We start from the raw sequence: 26,155 nt of genomic DNA on the forward strand, positions 1-26,155 counted from the left end.
CGTGTAGGGTTCTTTAAACGTTCGTAGGACGTCGTGGTAGACGTTCGCGGGACGTTCGCAGGACGTCGCGGGGGACGTTCGCGGGACGTTCGCGTGACGTCCCGAGGGACCTTCGCGGGACGTTTAGAAAACTTTCGGGGACCTTTACTAGAAGTCCGTTCCGTTCACTAGAAGTCCTTTTAACATCTTAACCCTTTTATAGTGTAGCATTAGTCTGATAACACAAAATTGAACAACCAAGGAACAAACACACAAGAAGGAATATCAGGAAACAAAAATACTTTTATTTTCATTCAGTTGCCAAGTTTCCAGCTGAAACGCGTTACTCCTCCACATCTGATTCCACCCGTAAGCTTGGAACCTAAAACAAAGTAAAAAAATTTAAACCCTTAGGTTTTATTTTAAATACAGCTATTTTTATATAATTTTAATATTTTTAAAGGGGCTACAGGGGATCATTGTGCCCTAGGCTAGTAGTGATTTTATTCACAAACACATTGTGCTGTTATACTTTGTTTTACGGTGTCATTGACAGTGTAATTATATATTTAAGTAATATTAATTAAGTACATGTTCTTACTATAGTGTTAGGGTAGGATTAGGGTTTGGTTGAGGGTTAGTTGCATGTAATTAGGCTACGCATAATTAACTGTTAATACTATTGTAAGTACATGTAACAAGGACACTGTAAAATAAAGTGTTACCGCATCGTACCCGCTGTCTATTTGCATACACACACGATACAAGCCCAGCATCATAGAGATTTATGAATTCTGGAAGTCTCCTGGTGTCATGGTACTATACAGGTCCTTCTAAAAAAATTAGCATATTGTGATAAAGTTCATTATTTTCCATAATGTAATGATAAAAATTAAACTTTCATATATTTTAGATTCATTGCACACCAACTGAAATATTTCAGGTCTTTTATTGTTTTAATACTGATGATTTTTGCATACAGCTCATGAAAACCCAAAATTCCTGTCTCAAAAAATTAGCATATGATGAAAAGGGTCTCTAAACAAGCTATTAACCTAATCATCTGAATCAACTAATTAACTCTAAACACCTACAAAAGATTCTTGAGGCTTTTAAAAACTCCCAGCCTGTTTCATTACTCAAAACCGCAATCATGGGTAAGACTGGCGACCTGACTGCTGTCCAGAAGGCCATCATTGACACCCTCAAGCAAGAGGGTAAGACACAGAAAGAAATTTCTGAACAAATAGGCTGTTCCCAGAGTGCTGTATCAAGGCACCTCAGTGGGAAGTCTGTGGGAAGGAAAAAGTGTGGCAAAAAAACGCTGCCAAACGAGAAGAGGTGACCGGACCCTGAGGAAGATTGTGGAGAAGGACCGATTCCAGACCTTGGGGGGCCTGCGGAAGCAGTGGACTGAGTCTGGAGTAGAAACATCCAGAGCCACCGTGCACAGGAGTGTGCAGGAAATGGGCTACAGGTGCCGCATTCCCCAGGTCAAGCCACTTTTGAACCAGAAACAGCGGCAGAAGCGCCTGACCTGGGCTACAGAGAAGCAGCACTGGACTGTTGCTCAGTTTTACATGTCATTCGGAAATCAAGGTGCCAGAGTCTGGAGGAAGACTGGGGAGAAGGAAATGCCAAAATGCCTGAAGTCCAGTGTCAAGTACCTACAGTCAGTGATGGTCTGGGGTGCCATGTCAACTGCTGGTGTTGGTCCACTGTGTTTTATCAAGGGCAGGGTCAATGCAGCTAGCTGTCAGGAGATTTTGGAGCACTTCATGCTTCCATCTGCTGAAAAGCTTTATGGAGATGAAGATTTCATTTTTCAGCACGACCTGGCACCTGCTCACAGTGCCAAAACCACTGATAAATGGTTTACTGACCATGGTATTACTGTGCTCAATTGGCCTGCCAACTCTCCTGACCTGAACCCCATAGAGAAGCTGTGGGATATTGTGAAGAGAAAGTTGAGAGACGCAAGACCCAACACTCTGGATGAGCTTAAGGCCGCTATCGAAGCATCCTGGGCCTCCATAACACCTCAGCAGTGCCACAGGCTGATTGCCTCCATGCCACGCCGCATTGAAGCAGTCATTTCTGCAAAAGGATTCCCGACCAAGTATTGACTATTGGGTGCATAACTGAACATAATTATTTGAAGGTTGACTTTTTTTTTGTATTAAAAACACTTCTTTTATTGGTCGGATGAAATATGCTAATTTTTTGAGACAGTTGGGTTTTCATGAGCTGTATGCCAAAATCATCAGTATTAAAACAATAAAAGACCTGAAATATTTCAGTTGGTGTGCAATGAATCTAAAATATATGAAAGTTTAATTTTTATCATTACATTATGGAAAATAATGAACTTTATCACAATATGCTAATTTTTTGAGAAGGACCTGTAGATCACAGGAAGCAAATGCGAGTGAAGATACTTTATTTAAACTCAGTCCAAAGCAGTAGCCAGAAGACACGGTGACGCAGGGACTTAAATGGTCAACCCGATGAGTGAAGACAAACGGTGCGAAGAATCCCAGGTGAACGAAGAACACACTCCAAGCACGATAAACACTCCACGGAACACGAGACGATCAGGAACAGGATAACCAGACAGGGACACACCAAACAACGATCTGACAAGGATGAGAGAACAGCAGTGAGTATAAATAGTGTGGTGGTGATCAACTGCAGCTGGTGATGTGATGATGAACAGCTGGAGCGGATCAGGTAATGCCATACAGACACGCCCCTCACAAACGTGCGTTTATACAACAACATAAACACGAGACAAGAAGGGACAGAGAAAACGTCTACCGTGCCACCTGGTACTGAGTACAAATTCATGCTTTCATTTGGCGTGCTCTTTATACACATAAATTACCTTTTACTTGCCGATACACACCTTTTTTAGTATAGCCTATACGCACTTTTTTAGCATATACACACTCAACTATAAATTAGTTTGCAAAATAAGTCATCTTCAAAAATGCTTAAAGATCATACAATGTTACCTTATTTTTTTATATATCATATTAACAATGACAACAGGTCTATATTTGTCAAGTTGCAAGACATGCATGAATATATAGGCAAACATTATATTTGATTAGACACATGGCAATTCACAGAATCATCTTGCTCAAACACTTTTGGAGCACCCAGGTGAAAAAGACGTATATAAATGTATTACGTATATAAACGTACTTGAGTATGTTTTTAGTAAAATACACTTTTTGCCAGGGTTGATATTGTCCCCACCACTTTTTAAAACATCTCGCGGCACGGATGTACCAATACAAATAAATAATTGTATGTACTGTACGGGAGTTTTTTTTTTTTTGGTGGTGTAAATATATTTATTCTGAAGCAATATTTTCAGATTTTACATAGGCTACTTAAATCTTCATATTTGTGATATTTATCCCAGTGTGTTATTTATTTGTATAAAGAGAACTTTTATTACCTTATTAAATGTATGTATCATCTTTCATGTCAAATTCTTACATTTGATCAATAAATTCAGTTATAATAATGAGACACTGGGCTGTTACATCAAATTAAATAATTCGCACTGCAAAATTACAACTGTATTAATTAATGTTATGAGATTGATGTTTTAAATAAATGTTTGCATATACAAATAAAAAAATGCAATACTTAAACATGAAACTAAACCGCCAATAGGTGGCGGCAAGTGACCGTCTTAATTAGTGAGTCATTGAGTCATTCATACAAAAGATTGCTTCAAAACGCTGAATTAAAGCCCTGCATAAACCCGCTTACAAGAGTAAAAGACTGCAGGCTGCACCGTCTTTGCTAATTGGTAAGTGCATTATACAAGTATAATTTAGTAAGTACATTATAAAAGTAAACTGGTGTTGATGTCATGTTAGTCTGTTACATAATTATATAAAAAATAAAAGTTTACAAATGTTTACACTGACAGTCTGACAACCTGAGACGTGTCAGATAAACTGCGTAGCAGGCAGTTAGCTGAAAAGAGTAGCAAAATTCAAGGCGCGAAATTTGAAATTGCAGTGATGGATTTGAGAAGTTGCAAGTGCCTAATTATGGAGGACCAGGAGTGCCACTTAAAAATGAAATGAAGAACCAATATATAACTTTTATAATTCAAACATAAAAATGTATATAAATAAATCACTTTTAAATGGACAAATTAATAGACATTTTTAAAGTTGTTTATTTAATTCGTGTTTTTAAATGTATTGCAATTAAACCATAAAACAATAAATAGATAAAAACATTTTAAATGTATAAATAAATAGACACATTTAAAATTGTTTATTTAATTCATGTTTTTAAACGTAGATTAATAAAACAATAAAAATGTACTTTAAAGGCACATGTTAAATCGCTTTTTTTAAGCATTTGGTAAACCATTTCTCTATCTATCAGCCAAATGCTTTTCTTTGTCGGTTTGCCAAATGCTTTTCTTTATCCATTTGTCAATCGAGTTAAAAAAAATGCCATTGGACAGTACACACGTGGGAGCAACCAATCACCTTTCGCCTGTCTCCCACTTGAAAATATAACACGCACTGTCATTGGACAGTTAGAGAGACCATACGTCATTAGCGGGAGTTTGAAGAGGGGTTCTAGGCGAGCGACGCAAAAATGGCAGGTGAATCTGAATCTGAATCTGTTTTTAGAGGGATTGCGGAAGATTTGTTGTCTTTAGCTGATTACTGCGAAAGAAATTCTCCTCTCGATTACCATTTTATATATAGAAGAGTTTCGCAGTTGAGGGAAGACGTTGCAAACGCAGCGGATAATTGTGGTAGTACAATAAATGGAAGCATTTGGGTTATGTTTGATGAGGCTCAGAGTGTCATTCAACGACTGAGTCCCTCGGACTGTAGCAGCCGTCACATTATTTTACTTCCAACTCTAAGCATTCTTGAACAACACCAGTCGTTGGATGTAGCAGCTACCAGCAGAAGAGACGGCAAGATGTATCGGTGTGTCGCTAAGGACAGTCCGACGAAAACTTGCTCATGATGGTTTGAGGTATGTAAAAGAAAATGTTGTATAATTTGTATAAATAGCTTACCTTCACTGTCAAGCCGCAACCTCTTACTATTTTCAGGGCCCGCAAATATTGTAAGCAAGATTTTTTTTTACTCTTGTAAAACTATAAACTCTAACTCCACAATTCAGTACTTCACAGTTCAGCCTTTGTAATGGGTTTTAGCAATACATTTCTAACGTTTATAATGTGTTAAGATTATTTGTTTAAAATTGTCTTTACAGGGACTTTAAAGGGCAGTGAAGTCGGAATTTGTTACAATATTATAATATAATTGTATTATGTAACACTTTTGTGTAATACCTTACTATAATTAAATCATACTTTGTTTTTAGGAAACGTGACTTGTATACCTCCATTACGAATGAGGAGTTGGATAGAATAACGGCAGAAATACACCACAGATACCCCAATGCTGGCTACAAGATGATCTTGGGACACATAAGATCCAGGCAACTTCGTGTTCAAAGTAGGAAATGTAGCAAACATCAACATTTTAAAAATCTAATATCTTATCCAGGTTTGAAATTAACAGATATTTTTGGCCTTTTTTTAATTTTTGGTTAAAAAACAATGCCATTTTGACCCAAAAATTTCGGCAGCTGAAATTGATTCATCCCTACCATTAGCTTTTTCCATTTAAACCATTACAAAATTCCTTTTTGTATGTTTTGGGGATTATTCATATATTATCCTATAAATAGGATTTAATGGCGTTTTATTAGTCCCCATCTGCCAGATAACATCCCACCAATAGTATCCATCACATACCAGTAGGCACCATTATAGTTTCCGATATATTACCAATAAAACCATTACATTTTCTATTGTGTTTTGGGCAGGCAAATGTGGGTAAAAAAATCACAGTGGACGTCAAATCACTAGCCAATTTGAGCGGGACAAAGTCTTGGTCTCTCTCTAACTGTCCAATGACAGTGCGTGTTACATTTACAAGTGGGAGACAGGCGAAAGGTGATTGGTTGCTCCCACGTGTGTACTGTCCAATGGCATTTTTTTTAACTCGATTGACAAATAGATAAAGAAAAGCATTTGGCAAACCGACAAAGAAAAGCATTTGGCAAATAGATAGAGAAATGGTTTACCAAATGCTTAAAAAAAAGCGATTTAACATGTGCCTTTAAAGTACATTTTTATTGTTTTATTAATCTACGTTTAAAAACATGAATTAAATAAACAATTTTAAATGTGTCTATTTATTTATACATTTAAAATGTTTTTATCTATTTATTGTTTTATGGTTTAATTGCAATACATTTAAAAACACGAATTAAATAAACAACTTTAAAAATGTCTATTAATTTGTCCATTTAAAAGTGATTTATTTATATACATTTTTATGTTTGAATTATAAAATGTATATATTGGTTCTTCATTTCATTTTTAAGTGGCACTCCTGGTCCTCCATACCTAATTGAGGTTGTACTGCGATTAAAGGCAAATATATATTACAAGTTTGTGCGTGTCATTGTATTTCTGTGAATGGCATTTTACACATTTGTGACTATTTGTCTGCAGCTTCAAATTCAGAATACAGGTTTGTGACTTGTCTGCGAGTGCAAATTTCAACATTCAACTTCAGATTTTAATTTTACAGGTTTTCACATTGGAGCTGTGAGTGTAAATGTTCACGTACAAGTATGAATATTTATTGTACAAGTTCTCAAAATTCACATCTACGTGCTCTCGAGTTTTGATACTCTTTTAAAAGTAGGCATACTTATATTGTGAGTTTTTGGTCAAAATCCTCTTACCTGAACATTTTTCTTTGCTTTCTCACGATGTGGAGCATGCTTAAGGGTCACGGCTATCATATCTTCCACACTCTGGGTCTTGTGGTGTGTATACACCTTACTGCAGGCACCTTCAAGTAATAGTTCACAGTAATTATAAATAGATCACAGACACATGTAGAAAGTATTATTCTCGATAGTATTAAAAATTAAAAATCCATCATGTTCTAATAACAGACCATTACTACTAATATTTATATGCGTTTGAAGGAATATTTCAATCAAAGAGAATGAATCTATCACATTCCACTTGCGCTTTTTGCAACCTTGGAGACAGGATCTCATGATAATGTTTTGAACTTACGTATGATCACATCATTGATCAGCAGTTGCTGAAATGTTTTCCTTTTCTCCCTTTGTAGCTGTATTCAACCCAAAAGGGAATTCTCTCCGATTTTTTTATCATTCTTCTAGTGCCATCCCCCAAACTGCCTGCACTCTGAAGACAAATATATCAAATCTACAAACAAACAACAACAATCAGTTATCAAAGAACAGTGCCAAGAAATTGCAGCATAACATAAAACAGCATTTGTTTCAGCACATACAATCTTCTTGCGAAACTCAACAGCTTTCAGCTTTTCGCACAGCTCTTCCAATTCCTCCACTGACTTGCAAGGCTCCTCTAGCACCTCGAATAGGTCCAAGGCAGAGGTGCTTGGCTGGCTCACAGACTGCAGTCCAATTGCTGTTTTAATATCGGCATGGATTTTGTCAAGTTTCAGCAGTATTCTCCTGTCCAAACCATCAAATAGCTGAGAGATATCTGTGAAAACATTGTGAAAACATTCTCTCTCTCTCTCTGATTTTTTCTCAATTTTAGTAATTATAGCCATTCAGCATTACAGTATAATTAAAATCTATCAATTTTAACATTTATTTAATAAACCATCTTCAAATAACACTATTGTAATCAATGTCACAGCCTACGCCCTTCAAAATATTATTATTATTATATTATTATATGAAGGCAAATATACTCATATATATATATATATATATAGTAAAGGTTCAGTGTTGGTGTGATGGAAGAAGACAGGGGTCGGCGTGGCTGGGACTCGTACACTTTTATTTGGTTAAAAAAAAACAGGAAAAATGCGCTGTGCGCGCTTTAACATAAACCTCGTTCACGTTCAGGGAACACTCTTTCCACTATATAAAAAAATATTACTCTTTCCATTATTTAAAATATCACTCTTTCCACTATTTAAAATATCTCTCTTTCCACCATATCAGGCAATACTCTTTCCGCTTTCGTTCTCCGCGCTCAGCTCGCGTGTCGTGCAAGAGTACCCAGTCCTTGTTTCTCTCTCCGCTCTCTCGCACCAGCCGGCTTTTATGCGGTCTCCCCACGCCAATTACTGCAATCAGAGACAGGTGTTCGTCATTTTGGAGTTGACCTATTAACGGGTCCGTCCTTGCTCTCCCACTAACTTCGCTGAACCACGCCCCCTCGCGACAATATATATATACTGTAGCCTATATTATAGCAAATGAAAAAAGACAGATTGAATAGAGCTGATTAAAATTAAATAAAGTGTGACTGTTAGAATCACAATGCTTGTACATATCTATCCAGGTCATCTGTATATATGTGTATAAAGTCTTTCTTCGTACCTTGAATCTGCTGGCTTGTAGAACTGGACTGTGGCTGGAGTGTTGAACTGATGGAACTCTAACCACATCAATCAAAAAGTCAATCAAAAATATTCAATGTTACAATGAAGAAGTTTTCTGTTATCCTGCTCACCTAGGCTGCATTTAGGCTGCATTTATTTGATCAATATGAAAGTTGAAACAGTTATAATGTGAATTATTACTACATTTTTTTGTACTGTAAATGTAAATTACTGTTGTGGCAAAAATTCTGTTAAACATCATCACTGCGTAAGAGACACTCAGAGTCAAATTAATAAAATGATAAGTATTTATTCTTGCAAGAATAGGTTCAGTCTAGTACACAGAAGTTACGCTGTGCAAGAGAGTGACACACAGCAGGAAGATATGAGACAGCCTTTATACTGTTTTCAAGGTTCCTCCTCACCCGCTGTACCTTTCACCCACTCAGATAAGGTCCTTACAGCTGTTCAGTTTCTACTTAAAGACACAAACTGGTACTGAAATAAACTGGCCAAATCTGACCGTCCCTAAGGTCAGAGGTCCTGTCCCATATGTTCCTGAAACGTCACGCACAAGCACGTACACACATATACTTTTATACATTGAATAGGTTCTTTCTCTTATGATACCTGTTTGGGATCAATGAATATTAAAATTTCCACAACAATTCCCCCCTTTTTATCATTCAGATTACCCAATCATAATAATAAAAATAATAGAACAAATTTTAAGTCATTTCATCACACTTATACTCTTCATCTCTGGTTTTCACATAACTGACCACTCTCTTAAACATTTGTGAAATAACATTTGGAAAAGTAAAAAGCTTAGGCTGTTTTTGTGGGGATAGTCCCTTAAGTATTAGCAAGCAAGTAAAGACTTTATCTGCGGCCGGGCTGAATGAATAAGCACTGTTATTGCACTCCCGACCTAGGTCGGACCCTCAGTCACCTCAGTATAAACAAGAAATAGTGTATAGTTTAAGTAGGAAACACATCAATTTAACATCTTGAAACCCACATGGCATTTCAACAGGCTAAGAAATACGAAGAAATAAAAGTAGAATAAAATCCCTCATTTCGACCCCTCTCCTTGTACGTCATCACATAGCGGATAACCACAGCTTTTAACCTTCTGTTCATATCAAAAACATTCATAGAAAGAAAGAAAAAGAAAAGGAAACCATACAATTTAACACATGTCACAGTAGCTCCCACTACTTGGATCATCATATTTTGTTCATCCAATTGAACAGACTCCCAGCTTTAACCAGTCTCTGTACTGAGCTGGAGACACATTATAATGCATGGTAAACATAACAATATTGATAATCCTGTCGCTGAAATTGGTAGTACAGTACCCCCAATCCCCCAAAGATTAACCAATCTTATCCATTTACCATCAGTCCACGCCCATTTCCATACATCACCTCCATTTTCCTAACCATGTTTTCTTAACTTTTAACTCGATTCAGCCAATGGTTTTACTTAGTAAGCTCTATTTAACACCATATTTAATAAAATCTATCCAGAAAAGGTTTTATATTTTTTTATCCATTCTTTTAACCAATGTAGTTGTTCAAAATTAACTCTAATATTTCCATTACGGACCATCTTTTAGCTTATTACCATACATATTCTCCCATGATCGGCCTTTCTTACCCTTAATGGAAAGCCTAATCAAGTTTCTTCAATAATAATCCCTATAATTTACCTGAAATATTTTCTAATGAATCCTTAACCAATCAAATCATTTGATCTAAGCCCTATTTTGATTCAATCAAATAAAATCATCAAAATCATCACAAAAACACATTCTTTTGCTAAACTCAAACCATTAATTGGTGCATCTTCCTCCAGGTGTGTTGGTCATCTCGTTTGCCCCATGGACATTCCGTCTTCACCAGGGTGACACTTTGCGTGCCGTAGCCATGGTCTTCCATCGCTGGTGAGGGAGGCGGTTACTAGCACGAGCCTTTGACCCCTCTCGTTGTCCTCCTATTAAATTGTTGAGGCCTGTCGGTGTAGTCTAAGGTGAGAGGCTTCGACCCAGGTGTCCCACTCTCCAACCATTTTCTGATCATTACCAGATTTGCCCCTTAGATCACGATGTACCCCTACTGGAGTGAACCATCTCCTGCTTTGACCTGTGAATGAAGACCTTAAGGTTTTGTTAGTGACCGCTTGTCTTGCCGCTCGTCCCCTTTGGTGTGATCTGTGGAATCAACAACCTGAAACATTATCTCCGGATAATTTCTTGCTCACTTAATAGCACTCGGGGTCCTTTTACCCTGAAAAACACTCAACCCACTTTGCTCATGTCCACAACACAATATTTATACATTTGGAACAGAATTAGTTCTGTTTTCTGCAATCCTTCCTGACATTCTGCAAAAGGAAAATCTTAAGTTATGCGCTGCGCAGGTGTGGCCTTGTTTCTTTCTTCCACACTAATAACCCAGGTCAGGATAGTTAGTCAAATTCATCCATAACCATTATTTTATTAGGCACATTCTGCCCTGCATCAAAGTCTGCATGCTCTGTAAAGAAAAACAAATGTCGAGGTTATTTTCAGATAGTAAAGTACACGTAGTTTCTTTTGTCTGCTGTGCTGCCACGGCCTTCGCTGCTGCATCTGCCCTGGCGTCTCCTGTTGAAACAGTCCTGCAATTTTGTTATCAGCGTGTGCGGCACACTTACAGACAGCAATTTTGTTAGGGAGAAGAATGGCTTCTTGCCAGGCTTTTACCCTATTAAGCCCCTTGTCCTCCCAACATATACCGTCCCTTAATAAACCAAATTTTGTCAATTGTTATCAAAATTGTTACCATCCCCCCTTTTGATGCATGAATCATCTCGTGCATCAATCTAACATAATGGTGTTTGGATAAAGTTTGCCATCAACACTAACCCAAACGTTGTCCCAAAGCCAAAATTCCTCCAGACATCTTTCTCTGCCTCTGAAACAAAAATATTACTTAAAGCCACAAACACATCTTCTTATCAGAGTATTTGGAGGGCAACGGCCCTCAGTCTTACAGTGTATCCTGCTTTTCAGGCCTGTTGTTTGGTCTCTTAATCCAGTCATCTACAAACATTGTTTCTGAAAATTCTGTTTCAATTGTTTCTGTCAGGTCAGGTCGTGCTGTACAGACTTGGTCAATGTCAGTCAAACAACATTTTCCCCCTTTGTTCACAATATTCATAAATGTGAAGGACTCTCTGGATAATTTGATATTGACTTAGCCAATATGTCACTTTGTTATTGCCTTCAAATCTATAACATTTTAGTTTATCTCAACCCATTATGGACATCTCTCTATAACTCATATTAGACACATATTTTAACTGTTCATCTTCAATGTTCGCTTTTCATTATATCATCTCTAAAAAGATTTAAATTTTAAGTAAGATTTTAAACTTCACATTTTACTGTAGCTTTTACCTAATTTTACATGGTCTTTTAACCAGTTACAAAGCATGTCTGTTCATTATTCATTTCATCTTAGCAAAGTCAGCTGGGTTGTTTTGGTTCATTATCACTATTTTGTTCTTTAGCAGGCCGATAACAAAAAGACAGACACAGTTACCATCCCTTCCTCCACTCAAGCAGTCTCTCTCACTATAAACAAATAATCTTTTCAACAGCCTCCTAAGACTGTAATTTAGACAAAATGTAATATTAAAGTCATTACATTAACCTTTTACCATTCACCTTTGTTATCCAGACTCTTCTCAAATCTACAAAAGCCTGTCTTCATCTTTAGCCACCACCATGCCTAACGACCTTCAGGAGTTACAACTATGTTATAGACATATTAGCTCAACATTAACTCTTCTATACATTTTACTTGCCCATATGGCAACCAACATCATGTCCCTCATATAATTAAGTTTTGTTACTGTCTCCGCAGCAAATAATGGCAATCACCTCATGGAATCAGCTGGCTTTTGAAAGTCCATTCCCGTTAATCATTTATCTTTAATTTTCTTCTCTTCAGGGTGTCGTCCCCTGGCATAGTTGCAGACACTTGTCACAATGAAAAACAAGCCATACAATCAATGCGGTTTCTGGTGAGTGGTATAGAGGAACTCACATTTCTGGGTCAGACTGCCGTAAAGTTAATTTTAACCTCACAGCGCATCTCACCTCTCAATGCTCTGCTGACCCCGGTGGCCTCCAGTAATCAGCGCTCAACTCTCATACCTTTCTCACAAATAACACCTGTTTTGTGACCCCCTGCGTTGGGCTGTCTCCTGGCCAGGAAGATCATCCCGTCATTGAGTAGCCACTCGTACACACGTACACACTGGTGACCGCTCATTCCCAATACAATCAGTTTTCTTCAACAGAACTCAGCTGTTTTCTGGAGCTTAGGAAAGGCACGTTCAAGAGTCACCAGAGCCATTCCGATTGCCTAATAGTGTTCACAGGGAGACAGGTTAATAACAACAGTATTTAATCACTTAAATCCATTAACAATCTTAAAAGCAGCAACCTAGCTACTTAGACTATACTCAGTGAATTTAGATCACAACCGTACATTCAGTGTACTTCATCTGTAGCCGGAGCCATCGGTCCTGAATGGTGGAGACTAAATGAGACAAAGTTGTTACTGGTCCTAAAATACGCTAATCAAAATGTCACCTCTATCGTTTAAGGTCTGTATTATTATTTTAAAGACTTCTTTAAAGTCATTCAGTTTTGCTTAAATCCATTTACAAATACAAATTGCCCTCTGAACGGCAATGATTTCTTTTAACCTCTCCATGTCTATGATTTTCAACTTAAACACTGTGCTTTACTTATGACACAGGCTCAGATAACAGCTTTTAGCTGACATTGAATCAGAGAGAGACTCTGAGGCATTCAGGACTGGTATACTGCATTTTCATAAAACTTTTAACATCAGACTTTATCTACCATATTTTAACTCTAGCCCAGCTTAAGGCATCTTTGCCAGAAATTACATGTGTTTTCAAATAAACATAGTTTTACAGTTGTCTTTTGCCCACGTCAGGGAATCTAGACATTACAAATTTCCATTCAGATTGAGTCTCTGTCGCCCTGGCACTTTCAGCCACAGCACACACCAGATTCAGATAAGCGAACTGTTTCAGCCAAATCACAAGCTTATCTTTTAAAAGCAAAGCATCAGCTTCTAGCTCTTTCATGGTCAACTTTTCAAGCTGTTTGTTTAATCAGATGCCTTACAACACATTTTACATTTAGCAACTGTTAATTCGGTAGCCTACTACTTCTGCTTATTTGTTCTTACATAAAAATAATTATTCTAGTTCTCAATAACGTTTCACATTTCTCAATCTCCAATTAGGATTTACTTTTTGACGAGGCAAGCACTCTCTGCTTGTGATACTTTTGCAGTTATTGTAAATCATCCGTGAGATTAGTCTCTCTATATACTCTAAAATCCTTTTTTAAATGTTTAATTACAACACAATCATCCTGTTAGTTATTTTGATATATTTTGCTACTCACATTTGTTGGAGTCATTAATTTTACATCAACCTGTATTCATCAATTCACTTTTAAAAATTACTATTATAGATCTTTTCTTTAAAAGGATTCACTTTAATACTTCAATCTCTTGACCTTGTTTTTATCTCTTACTCTTTCTCAGACGAAAACTTTAATATTGTTATATAAACACTGATCTACTTTCCAACCCACATTATTACCAGAAATGTGTCACTATATTACACTTTGTTTTTTTACACCTTCTCGGTGGGCATTTACAGTTACGTGTTAAATGGTCCTGCTGACCACAATCAAGACACTCTCTGTCATCTAGTGGGTTCATGTGTCAGCCTCAACTACAGCATCAGACACCTGTCCTTTACTATAGTTTGACCACTGTGAGCTTGCAAACGGCTCCAACTTACTGCACACCCTTGAAGCAGTGTGTGTCCCATTCAGGAATGTAAACAGAGCCACTGATTAAGCAGTTCTCTGTATTCTTTTACAGTCCACCAGTGGCGGATTTAATCACAATAGCCAAATCATAATCTTCATCATTATCATTGGCCGCACATTAATTTTAATAAGCTGCATCGAAATGGTCAAAATATTCTAAGTTGTTTTCACAAAGTTTTCGTTTAACTTTAGTCATACTTGTCCAAGGAAATTATCCTGACCCATAATTTCATTTATAAAACAGACAATATCTTTTGCTTCAATGACTTAATATCAACAAATATCCACCATTATACATTATTGATTTCCAGAATTTTTTGTCAAAGTTGTCTTTACATTTTACTAATTTGGTATTATCATCAACAACCCTAATTACAGAACAAGTACTTTTATCTAACATCCGGAAACCGAGGTGAATAAGCAAACCATGTTTCTGTACCCCCAGCATAGCTGGACCCTAGGTTCAAAACACAATGGTTATCAAACTAAAACTAAACCTAATTTCAATCATTATTTTACCATTAAAATATAGAATTTCTCCCCATTTTGCTTAATGAAACATTCCTTATCTTTATATCACATTAATCCCCGTTAATCATACTCAATGCCTTATTTTTATTCTGAAACTCATTTTTCATACCATTTAAACAGTTAATTTGACTTCCATAAATTCTGTCAGACATTTTATTTTCATCACATATAGTTTTCTACTATATTTCTTCCATCTTTCCCTACATGCCAGTTCCTTCATTATCTAACCAGTACATGATTGTTTGCACAATCCCCACACAAACATATCTCACACACCAACCTTCTTGTTTTTTTCGTTTTTTTCACTTCCTTCTTCCATCAAGTCTCTCACCCGTCATAGTGACACTTGAATTTACAATCTTTCCCTTGTTTTGATAACAATCCCCTATTTCACACAGACAGCCTTATTGCTGCTTGCAACTTCAATCCTTATCATATAAATTTAAGTTCTCTAGACATCTAATGTCATGCATCCATTTACTGGATGAAGAAGTAAAACCCTATTTCTCTCGACAGTTCTTTTTAGCTGCCCCTTTAAGACAACAATCCATTGTTTGTCCACATTGCTTACACATGTTGAACACAGCCATAACTACCTTTTTTGTTTCTCACTGCCCTGTTCAACTGATTCTCGCACTACTTTCAGTCTAGTTGTGCTCAGTGTTCCCTCCCTGGGGAAATCATGGTATTTTCTCAGTTTTTTCAATATCTAAAACATAAATTTTCCCCCATAATTTTCTCATTTGATTGAAAAACCGGTGTATCAAATTTGCATGCTTACCTTGAGACTTCCCCATATTGGCTGCTTCTCTGTTCTCTGTGGATTTCTCTTCAACGCGCGTTTTCCTAATCTGTTAGGCGTCCCCAACAGACCCGATTTTTCCTTTTAACCCAAATCGGTCGGGTTGCACTATTAGTGCCCTCCTAATTAAGGTTTACCAAAAACTGTTCTGGTTCCCCCTAATTAGCCTCAGTACCTAAAAACAATTTGCTCCGTGGCGGAACAACTCATTTTCAGGTTACCTATCTGTTTGAAATCTCTTGATCTGTTACAGACCTTAATTAATCTCAGATAATTTCCTCTCGTATCTGTTTGAAACCTCTTGATCTATATATAGATCTCAATTAATCTCAGATTACGTACCACAGAAACAGCCCTCAGCCAATATGGTTCGCTCACATTTCATACCCGAAACAAAATACTTTTCCCCAAAAGAAAATATTTTAGACGTCTCTTACCAGAGATATGTTGGTTGCCACGGGTTCGCTTTCTTTTGATTCCAGTGGAGCCCCTCCCGGACCCGACAGCGGTCGGCCCCTCTCTCTCAAGCTTACGAGGTAGAGCTGGAACTGCTCAGTCCAGGTGGCCAAACACCGTCCGCTCTCAGGTCCAGAAGGCACTTCCAAGGAATCCCACTCTGACACCAAAATTGTTGTGGCAAAAATTCTGTTAAACATCATCACTGCGTAAGAGACACTCAGAGTCAAATTAATAAAATGATAAGTATTTATTCTTGCAAGAATAGGTTCAGTCTAGTACACAGAAGTTACGCTGTGCAAGAGAGTGACACACAACAGGAAGATATGAGACAGCCTTTATACTGTTTTCAAGGTTCCTCCTCACCCGCTGTACCTTTCACCCACTCAGATAAGGTCCTTACTGCTGTTCAGTTTCTACTTAAAGACACAAACTGGTACTGAAATAAACTGGCCAAATCTGACCGTCCCTAAGGTCAGAGGTCCTGTCCCATATGTTCCTGAAACGTCACGCACAAGCACGTACACACATATACTTTTATACATTGAATAGGTTCTTTCTCTTATGATACCTGTTTGGGATCAATGAATATTAAAATTTCCACAACATTACTAAATGTAATTAATATATGTGGTGGCAACGCTGAATTAGTATAGTCTTCATGATCCTTCAGAAATCATTAATATGCTGATTTGCTGCTCAAGAAGCATTTATTATTATGAATGCTGTAAAGAGTTGTGTTGCTGTTTTATTTAATTTAGTTTTAAAAAAGTCCCAACCTTAAACTTCTTTCTATAACTACTCAGTTACTGAAAAATTAAAACTGAAAATGTAGCCTACTCACTGGAAGGAGCATTGTGCAACATCAAACAAGATTGTATTTGTTTTTTTCTTTTTGGCTGCAGCTCCATATCTAAGGTAAAAAAAAGAAAGAACTTGAGTAAAAAAGACATAACATTGTTTAAACCTATAAAAACTAAATAACAGTGGTCTTACCTTCATCAGTCTCCACAGCTGAAGAAAAAAAAAATAGTGACAGCAATATGTAGGCTTCTCTTCATATATATTTTAAGTGACATTCATTTTCTACTTACACTCAAGTGTAGTTTCTGCTAATGTTGTTCTGTTTTTTGATTTTTTCTTTTTCTTTGTAAGCTGATAATGTCATCTTCCAGGCCAAATGGAATAAGTAAAATAAAGAACTATGTTATATAGTTAAATATATTCTCCTTTTAAAAATCCCCACTGATATTTAAAACCCATTTTTTGGTATGAGCACACCACAGTGAATTCACCTTGAGACGACCCACCATTCTCATGAACTGCAAAACAAAATTTTATTAACATTAATAGAGAACACAAATTTTGGCTTTTCATAATCATTCTCATTTCAGTTATAGTTTATATGCTTACAGCTTTGAGTCTGTTTTGCTCATCTGGGCTGGCTGGGCAAGACTTCTTCCTCTGCAAAAAACAAATTTTAAATATTACCTTTCATAATAAATTAGGGAAGATCTTTAACCTATTTATTACAACATATCTAAATACCTCTAAATCGTCTTGGGGGAATGACTTTTCTCCCCGTATTCTCATCGGAGTCCTCAACATGCGATGTTTCTTGGGCCTTTCTTGCCCGAAATCTTGCCAGATCATAATTATCTGCTCACAAAGCAGCATAATTTATAGAAACATTTGCTATATTTTTGTCTTGATTAAAAAGTTTGTAAGGTATTATCTTGCATATTTTACCTGTGTCAGAAAATATTCTGACTTGATGTTTGGACCATAGCTTCTTATCTGGTATGGCAATTTTTTTTTACCATAATACCAGCATTCACGTGAGGCCAGTAGCAATAAATACCTTTCAGACATAGATGTATTTGTTTTCATTTGCACATTTACAATAAACCTGTTTAATCAACACATTGTCACACCCCAACTCGTCACATATGGACGCTTGGCCAGGACCCCTTGGCGTCACTTATTGACGCACTGGGTACACCTTTGGCGTAATTTTTCAACGTGCAGGGTAGTCCGATAGACTTCTATAGATCTCTGAACCGGAGCCTGTAGCGTTGAAACTTGACGTCTTGGGTAAGCTCACCGTAATGGTCTGCTGCGAATGGGTCGAGAGTCGAGACTGCAATAAATAAAAAGGAATAGGCTACAATAAATGATCTATGCCAGGGCTAGTATAATGGTGGTCCCCAGATCATCTTTATCTGGCCCTCCAACTGTTTTTTTGTGTTTAAAAACCCTCACAATCTGATATCAAAGTGCCCTCTCCGCAAAGGTTTAGCGCGTTCATAAGCAACCGCATTCATCGGTGAGTTTAACAATGCTCAATATGGTGTACAACCCCATTCAGCGGTGAGTTTAACAACGCTCAACTGCAGGTAAAGCGGCATTCAGAGGTGAGTTTAACCAAAACAACGCTAAACTGCATGTAGAACGGCATTCAACGGTGAGTTTAACAACGCTCCACGGCGTGTGCAATTAAGCAGTTTACGCGTTTTCTTGTCAAAGGTAACGTTACTGGCATACATGATGTACACTGCTTTAACTAGAGCATGCTGGATAACGTATTTTTATCGGAGTTTTGTTTATGTTAATAAATATATATCATGTTTATATAATATATAATGTTTTTTATTTAAATGTTTTAATTTTTTTAATCCACTAAATTAATAACGCTGACATCACTGTATGGGGCGATCCCTATAGGTCCATTGCGATTTTCCACTCGGTAAGTAGAAGAGTTAATTAATAGAGATGGATACTATTCTTAAATGTACACATCAAAAACTCTTGAATCAGGACAAGAAGTTGTGTTTAGAACCTTTAGGTGTGTAAGGTGGCAATTTCTGACAGTAAAGATAGAAGACAATATAAAAATATAGCTTGCTGCACCAAATGTGCAGGCTAGCAAAGTTAGCTAATTGAATTCAAGTTTTTGTCAAATTTTGTCGCATATAACGTTAATCATGTAAAATAATAGGGGAGATTTTAAGGTTTTCAGTATTACATTAGCATACAACTATTATCCAACATTATAAATGTTCAGATGAAGAGCGGTGTTGCCAGATTGGTTTGTTTTACAGCATAATTGTTTAAAATCCACGCAAAATTATATAATAAACAACCAAATAAATCTATAATAAATAATACAAATTAATTTTTGTGCCCTTTTTTATCACACATAGTGCGACCCAAAACCAACCAAATGGCTGGAAAACTATCCAATCTGGCAACATGAAGGTAAAAATATGGTGTAAAATATAAGGTGTTTTTTTTATTTTGTCTTTTTTTAAGGTGTCTTTTTTCTCTCTCATCACGTCCTTAAATTTTGCCTGCTCTTTATTCTAATCCCCCACGACACATACACACACAGAAACACACACAATAAAGGCACTTTTAAGAGCCACGTCTGTCTTGTTTATACCTGTCTGTGCTGTAGTGTAATTGTCAGTCTTTGTCTGTCTCTTTTTCTCTTTCTCTCTCTCTCTCTCTCTCTCTCTCTCTCTCTCTCTCTCTCTCTCTCTCTCTCTCTCTCTCTCTCTCTCTCTCTCTTTGTGTCTCTCTGTGTTGTTTGTTTTTTTGTAAATTTGATGTCTAGTAATGACAAGGCCCAAATTCAGGCCCTGCCCTTCTTGCCAGACTCCCAATCAGGCAAGCAGGAAAACTTGTAATGTTTGTTTTGCAAGCCTGTCCACCGAAAAGAAAATGAAATAAAAAGTGGTGTCACTGGATAGCCAGTGGGGGGAATCTGTCCTTAAAAGCAGAAATGCTGGGCGTATAATTGATTCTGCCCGTATTGCAGTAAGTAAAAGTGTTAATATTTCATAAGTTAGTGTAACCTGAAGTGAAGCTGAAAGCCTGTGTTTTTCACATACTGAATATCAGACATATACCAATGTGACCTGGCCTTTACTAACATAGTCTTATTTCATACATGGAATAATCCATCTTTACCTATAAATTGTGCTAAAGAGTAACTATAAGTTGTGTTCTCTGTGAAGTATTAAGCAAGTCATGATTGCAATGGCAGAAACTGCAGAGTACCTCTGGCCTTATCTGAAACTGGCCATTGATTGTATACAGTTCAAGAGTAATGTTTCTTGCATTGTACTCCAACTCCATTAAATGTCTCCATTAAAATAAAATTGCTTTATATAGTACTGAAGTTTCTAATAATTCAGTGGGTTTAACTAATGTGTGATAACTGCTTTTGTTCATTTCAGGTGAGTAAACTTGAAGCTGTGGGTTACAAGCCAATTTTATTTATTGGCAAGCCAGACAAAAGGGCTTCGAATAAATAGGTTGCAGATATAATTACCCATCTGCACCCCACTCCTGTCACTAAAACTCTTTTGGATAAGATGCGGAGGGCCTATGAATTTATCTTGACAAAATGTAAGTAATGTTTTGGTTTAGAAATTATGAATATTTAAGATACATGTATATTTCTTTGTTAATATGTACAGATTTTAAATTAAAGTAAACTTGTATTATAGCAACCTCCTCAGCACAGCAACCGGGTCAAGCGGCGGAGGAGGGTCAAGCGGCGGCAGAGGGTCAAGCGGCGGCGGAGAGTCAAGCGGCGGGGCGGAGAGTCAAACGGCAGCGGAGGGTCAAGCGGCGGCGGAGGGTCAAGCGGCAGCGGAGAGTCAAGCGACGGGGCGGAGAGTCAAGCGGCAGCGGAGGGTCAAGCGGCAGCGGAGGGTCAAGCGACGGGGCGGAGAGTCAAGCGGCGGGGCGGAGAGTCAAGCGGCAGCGGAAGGTCAAGCGGCGGCGGAGAGTCAAGCGGCGGGGCGGAGGGTCAAGCGGCGGCGGAGAGTCAAGCGGCGGCAGAGGGTCAAGCGGCGGGGCGGAGAGTCAAGCGGCGGGGCGGAGAATCAAGCGGCAGCGGAGGGTCAAGCGGCGGCGGAGAGTCAAGCGGCGGGGCGGAGAGTCAAGCGGCGGCGGAGGGTCAAGCAGAGTGGAGAATCACTCTGCACTCGGCGGGATGGAGAATCAAGCGGCAGCGGAGGGTCAAGCGGCGGCGGAGAGTCAAGCGGCGGGGCGGAGAGTCAAGCGGCGGCGGAGGGTCAAGCAGAGTGGAGAATCACTCTGCACTCGGCGGGGCGGAGAATCAAGCGGCAGCGGAGGGTCAAGCGGCGGCGGAGAGTCAAGCGGCGGGGCGGAGAGTCAAGCGGCGGCGGAGAGTCAAGCGGCGGGGCGGAGAGTCAAGCGGCGGCGGAGGGTCAAGTGGCGGCGGAGAGTCAAGCGGCGGGGCGGAGAGTCAAGCGGCAGCGGAGGGTCAAGCGGCGGCGGAGAGTCAAGCGGCGGCGGAGGGTCAAGCGGCAGCGGAGGGTCAAGCGGCGGGGCGGAGAGTCAAGCGGCGGGGCGGAGAGTCAAGCGGCAGCGGAGGGTCAAGCGGCGGGGCGGAGAGTCAAGCGGCGGGGCGGAGAGTCAAGCGGCAGCGGAGGGTCAAGCGGCGGGGCGGAGAGTCAAGCGGCGGGGCGGAGGGTCAAGCGGCGGGGCGGAGAGTCAAGCGGCAGCGGAGGGTCAAGCGGCGGGGCGGAGAGTCAAGCGGCGGGGCGGAGAGTCAAGCGGCAGCGGAGGGTCAAGCGGCGGCGGAGAGTCAAGCGGCGGCGGAGGGTCAAGCGACGGCGGAGAGTCAAGCGGCGGTGGAGAGTCAAGCGGCGGCGGAGGGTCAAGCGGCGGCGGAGAGTCAAGCGGCGGCGGAGAGTCAAGCGGCGGCGGAGGGTCAACCGGCGGCGGAGAGTCAAGCGGCGGCGGAGAGTCAAGCGGCGGCGGAGGGTCAAGCGGCGGCGGAGAGTCAAGCGGCGGGGCGGAGAGTCAAGCGGCGGGGCGGAGAGTCAAGCGGCGGCGGAGGGTCAAGCGGCAGCGGAGATTCAAACCAAGGAGTCTGAGACTGTATTTGTTCTTAACCTTGTTCCTCTGTCTTCCCCACTCTCTCCAACCTCTCTCTCTCCTACTTCCTCTTCTACTTGTACAACTATTCTTCCTTCACTTTCTTCCCCACTTTCACTGCCATGCTCTACGTCTTGGTGACAAATTAAACGGACAAACACCTCTACCTCTTCACACTATTCTCCCTCTGTCTCTCCTCCATCTCCGTCTGCCTCTTCCATCACCTCGTCTTTGAGTCAGGAAGGGCCAGGTGTGAAGAACAGAAGAAAAGGTAACTTTTTGCATGGTACATCTTACTCCACACTGTAAATAATTTTGCTCCAGTCAGAGTTGACTTCATGTAAATTGGATTAATTCGGCTAACCGAGTTATTGGTAGCCAGTTTGCAGTATTTAGTTATTTAGCTGTGGCCTGACTTAAGGTCCCTTGCACACTGATTCCGAAATTTTGGTATGCGTTTTTACGTATTCGTCATTCTGTGGCTCTGAATTGTCAAAACACCATTCAAAATTCTTGCTACTGATCCAAAAACTCATTTTTTAATAACCGATGAAAGTTTCGTAGGCAGTGTGTAAACGTGATTGACTAAACATTTATTTGTCGTATTTATTTTGTAATGTGCGAAAATTCCGGTCGTGAATTTCGGAGTTGGTGTACAAGAACCTTTAAGAGGACTTTGAGAAAACCAATCCTGTACATTTTGCTTGATTGAAAAAAACAGGGACAAATTTACTTGGACCTGAATGGGAAGGACTGCATATCACCTCGCATGTGAAATTATAAATTTGGACTGATTCAGCTACAAATCATGGCATCATGGCTTAATAAACTTTCCTTGTCTTTTCATCATTTCAGGTTGCCGAAAATGTAGTAGGCAGAAGCTTTTCCAGTTTGATCGAATAACTGGGGAAGGGATAAATGAGGTAAAATCTGTTCTGTTAGGCTGCTTACTTTTCTAAATGACTGATTCGGACCTTTCAAAGATAATAAAACAATATGTTATGCCCTATTCAGTGATTGCTTAAACAGTTAAAATAATTATTATTCGTGTTTGTGTGTAGGGGAAAGCTGAATTGAAAGTCCACTGGTTGCCATGCACTGTGTGGTAAGTCAGTTTTCTTTAATTATTCAATTCCATGTTGCAATGCAAATTAGTCTATTCCATGATTAATATGATGTAGGCAAAGTTCAACTGGTGTCTTGCAAGCAGCGTGGAAGTTCATGTCAGTGTTTTCTGTGACAAAAGAAAACTCCCTGGTCCTGTAGTTGTTCCCGTCAGTAAATCATCCTCTGAGGTAGCCTTTAGAAAAACTGTAATGAGGTTGATTATCAGTACTCAGAAGCAAATAGCGATGAGGTGGAGGCATTTAGAAGTGCTAGATCCGGCAGGTAGGTCCTAGGCAGGTAGTAACCTTTAGGACATGCATTCCGATGATGAAAAATTATGGAATAGTCTTCCGAGCATTCCAAATTCAGACACACTCTCTCGGTCCAGACTAAAGACAGATATCTGAATTGTCTTTAGTCTGGACTGAGAGACTGTGTCTGAATTTGGAATGTCGGAAGACTATTCCATAATTTTAAAGACAAATGGGAGAATGATCTACCTCCTTGTTTTTATTTAGAATATTCTATTTTTTAGATCCTGGAATTGTGTGATTAACATAATGGATTGTAGGTAATGAGGAGCTGAACCATTCAGTACTTTCTGAGTAATTAATATAGTTCTAAAATTAGCTGACAGACAGCCAATGTATGGACAATAAAATGGTCCTGATGTGATCATGTAAGTGCTATATACATGTAACAAATTATTATTATCATGTTTTCTGTTTCTAGCAAGTACTCTAGTGGCTAGCTCTAGCTCTGAACTAGCTTATTTATTGAGCCTGCAGGACATACACTCGGTAATGCATTACAAAAGTAGCATCATGCACACATAAATTAATCTTTCAGCATCTGAAACACTTATGTGTCATAATTTAGTATTTCTAAGATGGATAATCCTAATGTACATGTGCTGGAAATGTGATTTTCCTCATCCCACTAATGACAACTCAATCCCTCAGTTTATCGGAAACATATTGAAATCAGTACATTTTGAGATACATGGCTTTCAATATACAGAAACTGTATATGGAACATTGTGTAACAATTAAGTCCAAGTACCTAAAATTTGTTATTAAGTAAATTGAGTAAATGTATTGTTACATTCCACCACTGGGCTTAACCAGGGTTAATGCTACTTTAACAAACATAAATACATTTTGATGAACTATCTAAATTGAACCCAACAGTGATTTAGATTTGTTTTCTCTGTGTTCTAATGAATTTTTTTGCACTTATGATATTTTACAGTGGCAAAACTTGGGAAGATACATGGGAGCCTGCCAGTGAATTCCCACATGTTATGCCTAATTCCCCACAGCCCAACCAGCTTTCAGCATGATAGCCTAGTCACCTGGACTCAAGCAGTTTTTTTCTTCTTTTCAGTCTTTTTATTTTCTTGCTTTTGTTCATTGAAGTTTTTTGCTCAATACCCAGTCTCCATATACCATTTTCTTAATGGTGTTTAAAAAAACAACCTTTTTCATGAACTGCACAGATCATAAAGGAGAAAATTAGTGCTGTTTGACATGATGGCATTCCCAAAGGCATTATTTTTTAAATTTTTTTTGTTTTAGTATAGGTAAGTCTACTTGAACTATTTGTTTGGTATGCCATGCCATGAATAAAAAAACAGAATTCTCCTTAATATATTAAAATGTCACTTAAATGTTGTAGTCCTGTTTGAAATGTTCAATTACAACATTAGATATTAATTCCTTTAACATTTATAATCATAATTGTTATAATTGTAATTACCTATTTATATTTGCCTTGCATTTATTCACAGCAAAATAATGTAAAATTAAACATGTAAATATATATATATATAAATATCTTTATTGCAGAAAAGTCTTCATATATGTTGGCACATCACATGGAAAACTAAGGTGAACTACACGGTAGTGGGCATTCAAGGTGAACATGATGGCATCAATTTACTGATTAGATTATAGTTTCCATTGTAGGGGTTTTTGTTAGTCCGTTTTGAATTTGATTAAGAGATCTGTTCAAAACAAATACTGCAATGCTAGAATAACTATCAAGAGTTTGTATTTTTGTAAGATCCCACATATATATTATTATTACATTATACAATAATACATTATACATAGATGATCATGGAAATTAAGCGTTGTATTTCTTTCAATGAAAAATAAATAAATAGCCTGGATTTGCGTACATCAAAAGTCGGAAGAGCCTGTAAATACCATATATGGACAAGTGTGACGTTGCTTTGACGTTTCCATGTCGCCAGCAGGACAAGCTGGTTGGACTAACGTTTAGGTCAGAATAAAAAGCGCTCCATATCGCAAACTATGTTTTGCTGTCGTTATGACGTCAGTAATACTATCAGTTAACAATGAGGTATTGCTATATTGAAAGATATTACACGTTTAGCGAGATCCTAACCCTAACCCTGTAGTGTAACTACACACTTCAATAAACTACAATTTACAGCGCCCGTCCCATCGACAAAATGATAGAGGCTTATGGGTAATGTAGTTTAAAAACGTTTTGTAATGGAATTAAATAAATACAATTTTTAATGTACAAAGGGACATCTAAATATGTTCATTATACAAATCTCTTTGACATATTTGAGAATCAGACTGAAATTTGGTATTTTACTGTGAGCACTTTTTAAAATGCTTTTATAACACCTTTCCATGTATGCCAGACATCTCTGTTCAACATTATTTATTAAACATAACAAAAAAAATTGTCTTACCAATTTTCACTTCAATACGCTTATCAGACTTTGCATTTGCAGACTTTGCAGAACGTGCATTTTTTTGCTCTTCCAGGGGTGTTACGGGACCCCTGAGGGAGGAAGGGCAGTAAAACCTACACAGATGTAGTCTCTTCATCATGGACAACAAACTGTAATGAGTCACATTTATATCTGCACATTCTTTTTCTTTCCCACCTTTTCTATATTTACATCAT

The 26,155-nt window shown here is 38.5% G+C and overlaps 1 long non-coding RNA gene across 1 annotated transcript; it reads left to right on the plus strand.

The window, feature by feature from the left end:
* The first annotated feature begins 23,011 nt into the window (after positions 1-23,011).
* LOC143706820 (uncharacterized) lies at positions 23,012-24,636 on the plus strand. Its single transcript, XR_013193034.1, has 3 exons — positions 23,012-23,022; positions 23,161-23,204; positions 24,458-24,636. It is a non-coding gene; the product is annotated as an uncharacterized LOC143706820 (long non-coding RNA).
* Positions 24,637-26,155: the final 1,519 nt, after the last annotated feature.

This window comes from Siphateles boraxobius, unplaced genomic scaffold (assembly GCF_051911475.1).
Source record: "Siphateles boraxobius isolate OS27281-9 unplaced genomic scaffold, OSU_SipBor_1 41, whole genome shotgun sequence".
Taxonomy (NCBI): domain Eukaryota; kingdom Metazoa; phylum Chordata; class Actinopteri; order Cypriniformes; family Leuciscidae; genus Siphateles; species Siphateles boraxobius.